Below are 12,538 nucleotides of genomic sequence, written 5' to 3'. Positions count from 1 at the left end.
ACCCCAACCCTATTCAATTCGGATCCTAGCGCCGGGGCGATCCACAGATTCCCAGCACTCTTGCGCAAAGGGGCCAATTTTGTGCTTGAGTTGAAGTGAAAGACCTTCAAGGTGCTAGTGCTTACGCTTCCTGGGAACCTTCAGAATCTTCCTCAGTCTTAAGATCCCGCGCAAGTCCCCAAGTTTAGTGACAAGGAAATTAGATCGACCCGACTCAAATGTTTACAAGAGCAAAGAAAAAGTTTATTTCAGACCTTTGCAAAGGGACCCAATACATTGGCAAGACGCCTCATGTAAGGGGGCATTTGATAGCTTTCACATACTCCCTTTATACTATAATTCGCTTCCCATTATCAGCATCTGCATGACTAGAGGCCTGGAACATTTGAGTTCCTTTCCATATATGGAGTTGCTTTTCTCATTTGTTGACTGCTGATATGGCATTGTGTAAGCTTGCTGTTAGGTCTGTTTGCCTTTACATTTTCTGTTTGCAGTACCCCTTGTTTCAGTCAAACCCTTCTTTCTTTGTTCCCCTATGCTTTTATAGATTTCATAATAAATGTTAACTTTCCATTACACTGGGTAATCCAGATCTCAATCAGATCAGTTTCAAACTTTGGCTCAAATATTTAAAGAAATAATTAGGGAATAAAGTAATTTCTATCTTCTGTTCATCACCCACAATCTCATAATGCTTTAAAAAAATTGTATGAAACTTTGAAGACCATGATTCAAAGTAATTGTTAAGAATGTCCAAATGATTGGGATAGGGTATTCCTTTGTTATTGCTTGACATTGGGTGTATCCACAATGAGTCCACAGGTTTTAGTCCTTTGAAATAGTAATATGGATATAAGGTGAGAGAATCACTTAAATTGAAAACAGGATAAACCAAAGCTCAGAGACCATACTTCCAGGCATTATAGGGTTTCAGAGAGAAACTGACCACAAAGCATAGAAATTGGCCAAAAATATTTGAAGGGTCCTCAACAAACAAGGCAGATAAAAAGATCAAAACTTAATTTTGCTGCTGGATCCAAAGTGATAGTGTTGTTGCCTGTAGTGAGTACTGTAGACAGGAGAAAGAATCAACAGTGTCATGTTAATGTGTTAAAGAGATATTATGTCAGGGTGAATAGACAGTAAGAAAGTCTGATGGTAACAAAATAAGTAGGGAGTGCAAAGGAACATCAGAAAAATTGGCAAATGAATCAAAAATGGAAAATTCCAAAGTTGACCCTTGAGTCATCAAGTTGGATAATCAGTGGTACAGAAAAGGTTAGGTAGGATAAGGCTTTATTTTCCGGAGAACTATTGAAGTGACTGGTAAGAGCTATTGCAGAAACATAAATCAATTTGTGAGAATAGACCAGGAAAATAATGTTAATTTGAGAAATGCAACACCGGCAGTGACATTCTTACAGATTCAAACGGGAGAAATTAGCTCGAGTGAGGGAAGATGTTAAGTTCATGGTGGAGAATAACATTATTGAACTGCATCATAATAATTGGCCCTCACCCATTGTGATGGTGCCAAAATCAGATGGGTCATAAAGATTCCATATTGATTATTACAAAGTCAATGTGGTGATAAAAATGGAGTTCCAATCTTACTGTAGATTGGAAGACTGCATTGAATGAATCGAACATTTGTGATTGCTCACCAGCATCAACTTGCCAAAACACGATTGGAATGTTCAATTGACTGATGAAGCAAAGAAATATTAGATTTTATAATACCAAATAAGCTATATCAATGCAATATTATTCCATTTGGAATAAAACTGCACCAGTAAGGTTCTATTGATTAACCAATAAAGTAATTGGAGGTCATGTAATTGTATAGTTTGAATTAACAGGAGAAAGTGAGGACTGCAAATGCTGGCAATCAGAGTCAAAACGTGTGGTGCTGGAAATGCACAGCAGGTCAGGCAGCATCTGAGGAGCAGGAAAGTCGATGTTTCGAGTAGTGATCAGCTATAACTAGTGAATCCTGTTAAATTTTGCTAAGAGTAAATTTTCTAGAGCAAAATTGACTTTTTAGGACGCCGGCATACAAGACCAAGTAACACCTCCCATACCGAGGATAAAATGTGAAGTTTGTATTACATGGTGAGGACAGTGCAGGGGAGAGAGAACCTGCACAGTTACCACCTTTGCTGTTTGATTTCGTGTATCGCTGGACATCGGAGTGCATCTGGGAAAATTAGCAAACAGTGAAATTCACAACTAATCTTGGAGGAACCGTTGGGCGAAGTTCACAGCACAGAATCAGAGAAGTTAATCGTTGTTTTAAGTCTGTCCAAGAGAAAGGCTGCAGTAGTGGGTACAGTGGATTCTTTCTTGATTATATGTTTTTGGAGATAAGTCTCTTGATTAAACTTAAAATATAAGCCATAGCTATTAATGTAACCTGGGGCAGTGTTTTGCAGAGGAATAAGACAGTGTTATTTTCTGGGTCTGTAGATTGTGAAGGAGCAAAAATGGCCTTTGCAGTGATATGTACTTCTTGTCAGATATGGGAGTTTAAAGAGAGTTCAAGGGTTACTGCGGATTATATCTGCCAAAAATGCTGTTGGATGCGAATCTTATCAGATCGAGTGGATCGTTTGGAGAGACAGATAGAAGCGATGAGGAATTTGCAACAGGTATATATTAATATTTATAAGTTATTTCAGAATTTGGATTTTGAAATAGATGAAAGCCAACATGCCATTATGTGCTTGAAGGGATAGAGAACATAGAAAGGTACAGCATAGAATAGGCCCTTCGGCACACGATGTTGTGACAAGAATTATTCCTAATCTAAAATCAAATAACCTAACCTATGCTCCCCTCAGCTCCTTGCTGTCCATGTTCAGTAGTCGCTTAAATGTCCCCAATGACTCTGCTTCCACCACCACTGCTGGCAATGCATTCCATGCATTCACAACTCTCTGCATAAAGAACCTACCTCTGATGTCCCCTCTATACCTTTCTCCTAATATCTTAAAACTATGACCCCTCATGCCTGTCAATCCTGCCCTGGGGAAAAGTCTCTGGCTATTGACTCTATCCATTCCGCTCATTATCTTGTATACCTCGATCAGGTCACCTCTCTTCCTCCTTCTCTCCAGATAGAAAAGTCTGACCTTAGTCAACTTCTCTTTGTAAGACAAGCCCTCCAGTCCAGGCAGCATCCTGGTAAACCTTCTTTCCACCGTCCCCAAAGCCTCCGTATTTTTCCTATAATATGGCGACCAGAACTAGACAAAATAATCCAAGTGTGGTCTCACCAGGGATTTGTAGAGCTGCAGCAAAACCTCGTGGCTCTTAAACTCAATACCCTTGTTAATGAAAGCCAAAACACCATATGCTTTCTTAACAACCCTATCCACTGGGGTGACAACTTTGAGGGATCTATGTACTTGCACACCAAGATCCCTCTGTTCCTCCACACTGCCAAGATTCCTGAATTTAATCCTTTATTCAGCATTTAAGTTTGACCTTTCGAAATGCATCACTTCGCATTTATCCAGGTTGAACTCCATCTATCATTTCTCAGCCCAGCTCTGCATCCTGTCAATGTCGTGCTGCAGCCTGCAATCGCCCTCAATACTATCAATGGCACCTCCAACCTTTTGTGTCATTCGCAAATTTACTAACCCACCCTATAACCTCCTCATCCAAGTGATTTATGAAAACTGCAAAGAGCAGAGGCCCAAGAATAGAGCTCTGTGTGACACCACTCACCACTGACCTCCAGGCAGGATACTTCCCATCTACTATCACTCTCTGACTTGTCAGCCAACCAATTCAGAATCCAGACAGGCAAATCTCCCTGTATCCCATACCTCCTGACTTTATGAATGAGCCTACCATGGGGAACCTTATCAAATGCCTTGCTGAAGTCCATATACACCACATCCACTGCTTGATCTTTGTCGACCAGTCTTGACACCTCCTCAAAGAACTCAATAAGATTTGTGAGGCATGACCTGCCCCTCTCAAAGCCATGCTGACTGCCTTTAATCACACTATGCTTTTCCAAATAGTCATAAATCCTATCCTTCAGAGTTCTTTCCAAAACTTTGCTGACCACAGACGTACGACTGACTGGTCTGTAATTGCCAGGGATTTCCCTAGTCCCCTTCTTGAAAAGAGGAGCAACATTCGCTTCCTTCCAATCCTCCAGTATGACTCCAGTGGAGAGTGAGGAAGCAAAGATCTTCATCAGCGGCTTAGCAACCTCCTTTCTTACTTCCCGGAGCAGCCTAGGATAAATCTGGTCTGGCCCTGGGGACTTATCAATCTTAACATTTTCCAAAATTTCCAGCACATCAACTTCATCAATCGTGATCTGTTCAAGTCTGTTTCCCAGCTCCTCAAAGTTATCATTCACAACAAGGTCCCTTTCCTTAGTGAAAACCAAAGCAAAAAACTAATTTAGGGCTGCCCTATCTGCTCAGACTCCACGCACAAATTCGCTCCGCTACCCCTGACCGGCCCTACCTTCTCCCTAATCATTCTCTTATTCCTCACATATGCGTAAAATGTCTTTAGGTTCTCTGTATTCCTTCCTGCCAAGCCTTTTTTGTGCCCCCTCCTGGCTCTCCTGAGTCCATTTCTGAGCTCCTTTCTAGCAAGCCTGTAATCCTCTAAAGCTGTGCTAGATCCTTGCCTCCTCCACTTTTCGTAAGCTGCCTTCTTCCTTTTGACAAGAAGCTCCTCTGTTCTCATCATTCAAGGCTCCTTAATCTTACCCCTTCTTCCCTGTCTCAGAGGAACAAATTTGTGCATCACTCGCAACAACTGCTCCTTAAATATATCTGCTGTGCCCTTTCTGTGGAACAATTGCTCCCACTCTGTACTTTCCAACTCCTGTCTGATAGCGTCATAATTTTCTTTACCCCAATTAAATATCTTCCCTTGATATCTGCTCCTTTCCCTCTCCAAGACCATAGTAAATGTGAGGCAGTTGTGGTCACTGTCACCAAAGTGCTCTCCCACTGCGAGATCTGACACCTGTCCTGGCTCATTGATGAGCACCAAATCCAAAATGGCCTCTCCCCTCATCAGTCTGTCTACGTACTGAGTAAGGAAACCCTCCTGAACACACCTAACAAAAACAGCTCCATCCAAACCATCTGCATTAAGGAGGTTCCAGTCAATATTGGGAAAGTTGAAGTCACCCATAACAACAACCCTGCTACATCTGCATTTTTCCAAAATCTGCCGGCCTATGAGTTCTTCAATCTCTCTACTGCTATTAGGGGGTCTTTAGAAATCCCCCAATGAGGTGGCTGCTCCCTTGCTATTCCTAACTTCCACCCATACTGACTCAGTAGACAGACCTTCCTCAACAACCTTTGTTTCTGTAGCTGTGATGCACTCTCTGATTAGTAATGCTACACCCCCTTCTCTTTGTCCACCCTCCCTGTTCTTTTTAAACGTTATAAACCCTGGAACATCTAGCAACCATTCTTGCCCCATGTCTCCGTTATGGCCAAACATCATCGAGCATGGATCAGTACTTGGGACTAAGTTCATCACTCTTATTTCTGACACTCCTTGCGTTAAAGCAGACACACTTTAACCGATCCCTTTGTTTCATCACATGAAAAACCTTCCAGATAGATTCACTACATCTTGTCACTGCCCCATCTACAACTGCCCCCCTCTCAGATATGCAGCTCTGATTCCCACCCCACTGCCAAACTAGTTTAAACCCTCCCGAACCACAAGAGAAAATCTCATCCACTTAAAAACCTCCTGGTAGCCCTCGCTTCACTCCACCCTATCTCCTAGCCGCTCTGTTCAAAGTGGATATAATAGTTAACTTATTAGTCTTTCTGGAGCCATGATTTTAAACAAGCATGTGTTGAGAGCAGCTGACTGGCAGTCCTGCCAGTGTGATAATGTGAATTTGGTTGTATTGAGAGAGTTTTACAATTAGAGACAGCAAATATTGCAAGGCACTACGGGCAATGAATTAGCATGCTTAGAGGATTGGTTAACTAACAGGAGGCAAAAAGTGGGAATAAATGAGTGCTATCCTGATTAGAGACAAAAAAAACTGCAGATGCTGGAATCCAAGATAGACAAGCAGGAGGCTGGAAGAACACAGCAAGCCAGGCAGCATCAGGAGGTGGAGGAGTCAACGTTTTGGGTGTAACCCTTCTTCAGGTGGCATTCAGTAACTAGTGGTGTGCCTCAGGGATCAGTATTGAGACTGCAATTATTCATAATTTAGATAGATGATTTGGAGTTGGGGATCGAGTGTAGTGTGTCAAAGTTTGCAAATGACACTAAGATGAATGGGTAAAGCAAAGTGTGCAGGGGACTGTGAAATGTTGCAAAGGGACGTAGTTGAAGTGAATGGGCAAAGATCTGGCAGATGCAGTACAATGTTAATAAATGTGAAGGCATTTGTTTCCGTAGGAACAACAGTGAAAAGTACTATTACTTGAATAGTAAGAAATTGCAGCATGCTGCTGTGCAGAGGGACCTGTACCTTTGAGAGAGAAAATGCTGTTCTGAACTGAGAGATTACATGCACCTGTGTATATGACTAGATGGCAGTCCCAGAGTGTACTAGAAAATTGAAAAGATGTAACATTTCGCTGTGAAATGGATATCTGAGTTTTGGTTGCTGTTCAGGCAACAGTTTGAATTTAACCAATCAGTTTAAATTATGCTTGGGGATATGAAAACCCAAACAAGTTTGAATTTATTGTTTTGTCAACATCGAACCAATGCGATGACTCAATGTTGGGAAATATAAAAATGTAGACATTTTGAAAATTGGTCAGAGAGCAACTGCCGTAGAGAGAGAAACTCATGGAGAGCTAACATCTTACTCTCAAAGAAATTAGAAAACACTGTCTATTAAAGATATCTTTTCATATGAAACATATTCAAGGTAAAAATAAAGACGATGACCCAGGGAAATGAGCCAGAGAAGTGAAGATACAGAAGAAGACAGTGGTGGTGTGGTTTTGATGATGTAATTTTAAGTTGATGTAATTTTAATACGTGTCTTATTGGAACAGTATATTACAGAGTTAGAGGTAGATAGTAAGCAGTTAAGAGAAAGGGGGGGCTTCAGGTTGTGAATAGTTCTTTAATGTTCACATTCAGAGTTTAAAAAATAAAGTGATGCTGTTTTCTTTAAATAGTGGAATTTGGAAAGCCTCTGTCACTCATATTTTAACAGTTTGAGGTGAGGCGAGCTTTTCTGGGTGTTTGGTTTAATTAATAGACAGGTTCACCTCCATGTTGTAACACCTAGCAGCCCTCCTAGTGTGAAAATGTGAATTTGGTTATATTGAGAGAGTTTTAAAATTAGAGAAAGCAAATATTGGTGCACAAAATAAAGATGCATGGCATTACAGGCAATGTATAAGCATGGATAGAGGACTGGTTCACCAACAGGAAGCCAAGAGTGGGAATAAATGAATGCTATTCTGGTTGGCAATCAGTGACGGGTGGTGTGTCTCAGGGATCAGTGTTGAGACTGCAATTACTCATAATTTAGATAGATGATTTGGAGTTGGGGACAGAGTGTAGTGTGTCAAAGTTTGCGGATGGCACTAAGATGAGTGGTAGAGCAAAGTGTGCAGAGGATTGTGAAGCTTTGCAGAGGAACATAGATAGTTGAGGTGAGTGGGCAAAGGTCTGGTAGATGGAGTTCAATGTTAATAATCGTGAAGTCATCCATTTCAGTAGGATTAACAGTAAAAAGGGCTATCATTTGAATGGTAAGAAATTGCAGCATGCTGCTGCACAGAAGGACCTGGGTGTCATTGTTCATGAATCACAGGAGGTTGGTCTGTAGGTATAATAGCTAATTAAGAAGGTATATGGAATTTTGTCCTTCACTGCTAAAGCGATTGAGTTTAAAATCAGGGAGGTTATGTTGCAGCTGTATAGGGTGCTGGTGAGGCCACACCTGGAGTATTGTGTGCAGTCTCCTTACTCAAAAGGACATAGAAGGAATGCAGAGGAGGTTCACTAGGTTCCCGAGGTGAGGGGGTTGGCTTATGAGGAGAGACTGAGTAGACTGGGATTATATTCATTGGAATTTAGAAGAATGAGGGGGGTATCCTATAGAAACGTATAAAATTGTGAAGGGATTAGATAAGATAGAAGTAGAGAAGATGTTTCCACTGGCAGGTGAAACCAGAACAAGAGAGTATAGCCTCAAAATTAGGGCAAACAGATTTAAGACTGAATTGAAAAGGAACTTCTTCTCCCAGAAGGTTGTGAATCTGTGGAATTGCCAGCCCAGTCAACTAGTTGAAGCTTCCTCAGTAAAGGTTTTTAAAGCTAAGATAACTTTTTGAAAAATAAAGGAATTAAGGGTTATGGTGAGAGGGCGGTAAGTGGAGCTGACGCCTCAAAGACCATCCATAATTTTATTGAATGACGGGGCAGGCTCGAAGGCCCAGATGGCCTACTCCTGTTCCCAGTTCTTATGAAAGGTATTAGTTTAGAAAAACTCAGATTGTAAAAACTTTTGGGCAGTTCACTGAAATCCTGGCTGAGGTCAGATGTACAATGTAGTTTCTTCTGGAGAGAGGAGTTAATCAAAATAGTAAGGAAATCCATTACCTTAGTGTAAGTATTTTAGTTTAAAAGTTACAGACCAGACGTGTTTGTTTAAGAAAACCAGAAGGGGATATTTGAAGCTAAAAAATGTTAAGCTAATTTCTGTAGGTAATCAAGGGATAGGCTGTCAAGCTCTCGAGATCAGAGAAGTCAGAGTTATTGATGTATAAGGGGAATTCTGTCCCTCCTACTTGGGTTCTGCAAATTGATGTTGGGAACAGAAGGGATTGTATTTTGTCATATTTTGAAATTGTTCAAATTGTATTACATGTAAATAGTTTGATTTGTTCCATTTTCTCCATTTATTTTCTGTACTAAACTTCTGTTTTATTATTAGAAGTTATTCTGCAGCATTATATGTTTGTCTCAATGAAATGCCGCCACGTTAAATTGACTAAACAAAATTTGATTAAGTCAGATTTCACTCTTGGATCTGACCTTCTCCAGTTGCAACATTAGTTGGGACCATAACAGCATATAACTGAGTAAAACTGAGTGGCAGGTCGTATAATTGGTCAGAATATGAAGAGTTACAGAGAATTGCAAATAGATTAATCACAGAGTCATAAAGTCATACAGCATGGAAACAGAACTTTCAGTCCAACTCGTTCACAATGACCATGTTCCCAAACCAAATTAATCCCACCTGCGTGTTTTTGGTCCACATCACTCCAAACTTTTCCTATTGTTACCCAAGTGCTTATCCAAATATCTTTTAAATGTTGTAAGCGGAGCTGCATCACCACTTCCTCTGGCAGTTCAACCCACATACAATCTAACCGCTGTGTAAATAAACAAATGCTCCTCAGGTCCTTTTTTAAATCTTTCTCCTCGCCCCTTAAAAATATGTCCCCTAGTTTTGAACTCCCCCACCCTAGGGGAAAGACCCATGTTATTCACCCTATCTATGCCCCTCATGATTTTATAAATCTCTCTAAGGTCACCCCTCAACCTCCTACGCTACACTGAAAAGAGTTTGTAACTCAAACCTTCTTTTCCCAGCAATATCCTTGTAAATGTTTTCTGAACCCTCTCCAGTTTAATAATATCCTTCCTAAGCAGGGCAACAGAACTGTACACAGTACTCCAGAAGAAGCTTCATCAATGTCCAGTACAACCTCAACATGATGTCCTAACTCCTGTACTCAAAGGTCTGTGCAATGAAGGCAAGTGTGCTAAGTGCCTTCTTAACTACAATGTTTAAACGTGACAAAAATTTCAAAGAATTATGTACCTGAATTCCTAGGATAACAATTAAGAGGATAAACATTGATAATGGATTCAAAGCTTACCCAACATACCCCAAACTCAAAGCAGGTTGCAACTTTTATCCTTGTTAGAAGCATAATGTAGCACAAAGATGGCATTAACAAATACAAGAATTCATTTTCTTAAGTGCATGCTTTGCAAACATTTGATAACCTTTGACCTTTTGATTGGCTGCCATACTCAATCATTGCTCCAATTATATAAACATTTCAGGAGAATAAATTTACATTGTGACAGGAAACTAATTAGGAATTTAAAAATGAATAGCTAAAATTTTGCAGGTATTTAACAAGAAAGAGCAAGGAAAATAAGTGCTGATTGCTACCCCCATTAACCACCTACAGTTTATGGGCGGCATGGTGGCATCATGGGCGGCACAGTGGCACAGTGGTTAGCACTGCTGCCTCACAGCACCAGAGACCCGGGTTCAATTCCCGCCTCAGGCGACTGTCTGTGTGGAGTTTTCACATTCTCCCCGTGTCTGTGTGGGTTTCCTCCAGGTGCTCCGGTTTCCTCCCACAATCCAAAAATGTGCAGGTCAGGTGGATTGGCCATACTAAATTGCCCGTAGTGTTAGGCGATGGGGTAAATGTAGGGGAATGGGTTTGGGTGGGTTACGCTTCGGCGGGTCAGTGTGGACTTGTCGGGACGAAGGGCCTGTTTCCACACTGTAGGTAATCTAATGTTAAAAAAAAGTTTCACTGGGTCAAATTAGGGAATTCAACTATTTTGACCCAATAACAGTGAAGGTTTGGTGATCATAGTTCCAAGCCAAGCTGATATATGACTTGCAGTAAAACTTGCAGGTAGTGTTCCCTTGCGTCTGCTGCCCTTCTCCATCTAACTCACAAGACAATGGGTGTAGAAAGTGCTACTGAAGAGCCTGGGTGAATTGATGCACTGCAATTTGGACTGCCATGGTATGTCAGGCACGTATGTCAGTGGTATGTCAGTATACTGCTACATTCCTGCCTTTTGCCTTGTAAATGGTTGGCAGGTACAGGAAAGTCTGGAGGTAAATCACTCAGAATTCTTAGTTTTTGATCTCTTGTAGCCTGGTTCCATTCATATCTATCAGGCATATCCTACTGCTCCCACTGGCATTTCTACACCATTGCCTCTGGAATCAAGTTGAGTGAGTGTGTAAATGCATGGTAGGTGAAGTATAATGTGGGTAAATGTGAGGTTATCCACTTTGGTAACAAAAACAGGAAGGAAGATTATGATCTGAATGGTAATAGATTGGAAAAGGAGGTGGTGCAATAAGACCTGGGAGTCCTTAGACACATGTTGCTGGAGTACTCATATAGGCACGAAGAACATTGGCCTCCATAGAAAGAGAGTTTGAGTACAGGAGGTGGGATATGTTGCTGTAATTGCACAGGACTTAGGTGAGACCACATGTGGAGCACGATATGCAATTTTACACCCCTTATTTTAGTAAGGACGTTCTTGTAACGGAGGGAATGCAAAGAAGATTTACCAAACTGATTCCTGGGAAGGCGGGACTGGTGTATGAAGACATCCTGGGTCAGTTCGGATCATATTTACTGGAGTCTAGAAGAAGAGTGGGTTCTCATAAAAAACCTACAAAATTCTAACAGGGTCTCGGCAGGGTAAATGCAAGAATGATGTTCCTGATGACCAGAAATTCTAGAATCAGGGGTCACCGTTTAAGGATAGAGTGTAGGCCATTTAGAACATTGAACACAGAACAATACAGGCACTTCAGCCCTTGATGTTGTGCCAACCTCTTATCCTACTCTAAGATCAGACTAACCTACATACACTTCATTGTACTATCTTCCATTTGCCTATCCAAGCGTTGCTTAAATGTCCCTGATATAGCTGACTCCAGTACCACTGCAGTGCATTCCATGCACCCACCATTCTGTGTAAAGAACCCACCTCCAACATCTTCCTTAAACCTTCTTCCAATAACCTTAAAATTATGCCCTCTCGTGATAGCCATTTCCGGCTTGGAAAAATGTCTCTGGCTATCCACTCTATCTATGCCTTTCATCATCATGTACACCTCTAACAAGTCACCTCTCATCCTTCTTCACTCCAATGAGAAAAGTCCTAGCTCCCTCAAACTTTCTTCATACGACATGCCCTCCAATCCAGGCAGCATCCTGGTAAATCTCCTTTGTGCAGTCTCTAAAGCTTCCACATCCTTTCTATAATGAGGTGACCAGAACTGAACACAACATTCCAAGTGTGGTATAACTAGGAGCCTATGGAGCTGCAGCATAATCTTACAGTTCTTTAGGTCTGAAATGGGGAGAAGTTTCTTCACCCAGAGAGTGGTGCGCCTATGGAATTCTCTGCCACATAGAGCAGTTGAGGCCAAAATATAGAAACAGTTAGATATAGTTCTCTTGGGGCTTAAGGGATCAAAGGTTTTGGAGTGAAAGCAGGAACAAGGTATTACATTGTATCAAAGCCTTGGTCTCTGTCTCACTCCAAATTCTGTTCCTGAGTCAAAAATGTCATCTTTCTCCTTGGCCACCATTGAGGTTGAACCAACAGTTTGCAGCATTGATATCCTACATGAATCTGGATTGAGCTTCCCATTATCACCAAGATCACCTACTTGCACTTCAATGAATGCTGTCCACCTCTGCCACTCCTTCAGAGCACTGTTACTTGCTCAGATCACACAGGGCACAAATCCCCT

The sequence above is a fragment of the Chiloscyllium plagiosum genome, chromosome 29, assembly GCF_004010195.1.
Source record: "Chiloscyllium plagiosum isolate BGI_BamShark_2017 chromosome 29, ASM401019v2, whole genome shotgun sequence".
Lineage (NCBI taxonomy): Eukaryota > Metazoa > Chordata > Chondrichthyes > Orectolobiformes > Hemiscylliidae > Chiloscyllium > Chiloscyllium plagiosum.
This window is presented reverse-complemented; position numbering follows the sequence as displayed.